This window comes from Etheostoma cragini, chromosome 9, assembly GCF_013103735.1.
Source record: "Etheostoma cragini isolate CJK2018 chromosome 9, CSU_Ecrag_1.0, whole genome shotgun sequence".
In the NCBI taxonomy this organism is placed as follows: domain Eukaryota; kingdom Metazoa; phylum Chordata; class Actinopteri; order Perciformes; family Percidae; genus Etheostoma; species Etheostoma cragini.
The window spans coordinates 18,348,967-18,351,543 of record NC_048415.1 but is presented as its reverse complement, the minus strand read 5'-3'; positions in this window follow the sequence as shown (position 1 = coordinate 18,351,543).

The following is a 2,577-nucleotide window of genomic DNA, read 5'->3' as shown; positions in this document are numbered from 1 at the left end:
ACAGTGTATGTATGAATCAGATTGTATATATGTGAATACTGTATATATGTATATATGTGTATATAAATACAGTACATGTATGTATATACAGTATACTGTATGTGTGTATACATATATGTATATACATCAATACAGTGTATATATATATGTGTGTGTGTGTGTATATATATATATAAATATATATATATATATATATATATATATGGATATATATATGGATGTGTGTGTATTGATTAATACAATTTGTAATTCAATGTTTGTTTTTCTTTTTTTATTTAAATCCAGCTCTGTGCCAGGTTAGTGTGGGCAGTGTGTGTGCAAATGAATGGTGTGTGACATTCCTTTGTGGCCGCAGCACACAGAGCTCCCAGCTGAGCAGAGCAGTGGAGGTCTGCCGAGATCCATTAGATAACACAAATTGCGTCACGGACTGCTCCATGCTCCATGCACTGGCGCCACTGAGGGAGGTCTAATACTGCCCACACAAAGATGACACAGAGCGGGATTAAAATCAGCAAAGTTGCTCTTTGACATTAATTGGTAGTCACGGCATGTACAGTGAAAGCAAATGTGTCAGTTTTGGACCTTGCAAAGCAATCTATTGTAATTGTAATGCTATATAACAGAACAGAAACTAGGGGCATTACATTCAGTTTCCTTCATAACTTCAGACATAATTTGGAGAAGTGAGAAAAAAAGGTAAACTGCTCATTTTATTCTAACTTTTCTCTTCATTTGTGGGCTCAGACTTGGAAACCAATACTATTCTTCCAGTTTGCTCAAGGTATGCAGTTCTAACAGTGTTACTCTGCTGTCATCTGTTGGCTAGAGATGATACTGACCTCTACACTATTAATTCAATTAGGATTTGACTTCCCCAACATTTATGCCTAATAGTAAGCAATTTATTCCATTTCCCAAAAGACATCTGTGAAGTGTATGGACAGCTGACCTATATTCAGTTGTTTTTGAGATGAAATTTAATGTTAAGTTACATTTGACATTACACAAAAAGGGCATGATAAAGAGAAGACCCATATCACTTCCTTTATTTACTTTTGTGTTCATTCAAATATACACTGCACAACACATTTTACAGATTAAACCCACATTATGGAATTATATTTAATGAACTGTGAATATGTTACCCTTACATTTGCCACTTGACTGCATTTTAGAAATATAATGAAAATTGTCATTGTCGTTTACTGAATTCATCCTGGAAATTGTGCTAGACTGTTTTGTATTTTATTGTTTTATAAAAAATGATGCACACTGTTTATAAAGCATGCTATGTTATCTGCTATGATCATTTCTTTGTCCCATTATTTTTAACAGCATGCCAACTGGCACTCAACCTTTATGATGGTAGTCTAAGAAGTTGATTGAGAGTCTGCAATACACCTGTGACCTCGTCACTGTGAAATTTTTTGTTGCAATGTTTTATTTTGAACTGTCTTTTTCCATGAGTTTGCCATATTTTAATTTAAAAAAATTAGTTAAATCAAATGGTTGTAATGATTCATTCAAGTTAATGATATACATAGGTATTGTATGAGGAGCATTATTATTGTTAATTTTCTTGGCATTCATCAAAACACAAGTTACAAAAATAAATGGAATTTCATGAGCATTTAAAAAGAAGCGTTGCATTCACCCTTTCATGTGTTTGTTGGTCCTGTTTAATCATTAGGCTGAAATGACTCGATTGGATGTGATCAGTGTGACTTAAAAAACTGAACCCTGTTGTCATTCAGTGAGTGAAGTAAATTCATACTGTGCTATTTTGAATGGTATCAGCTGAGGACAAATAACAACTGGCATGCACTTCAGGAACCCTTTAAGGAGGAAGTAGTAAGCAACAGGAAGCTGTTCAGTACCTTATATGGAACTAAATCTGTTCTATATACTTTAGTATACTTAAGTCCCTCCACTCAAAAATATGCATATTGTTACTTTGCTTGAATGTTTAACCTTTACTTTGCCGAAAGATATCACAACTAGTTTGTAAAAACATTGTAGTCCAATGTGCAATTTACTGTTCTTATGTGGGATGTGGAAACTTGAAACCTCCAGTATATGTACTGAGAAAGGAGTTTTCAGTGAAGTAGCCATAATGTTCCAGTAGTTAAACTTTAAATGTAGCGTGAATTTGCATATTCAAGACGTTTAAAACCATAATAGACACAAATAGACATGTCTAACAGCATGACTATGGAGATGCTTGAAGTATTTTCTTTTGGAAAAAGGTGAGTTAAACAGGCCATGACGTCCTGCATAAGGTAAATTATTTGTGTAAGGTGTTACAAAGATTCAATGATCCTTGGCAGACATAAGAAACTCTGTGGGAGAGATAAACATCATTCTGCCTAAGGATTTAACCTCATTTGGGAAAAAATAAATGCTGTCTGATACGTGGGTCCAAAGCCAGGAAACTGCCACCTCACTGTGGGGGTCACGCATTCACACCTGAACCGCTCTCATAGTGTTCATCATGCTTTCACCCACTCACCCCAGAGAGACTCTTCTGACCATATGACTTTTGTCATCCCACACCTCTATGGTTTTACACCTTTA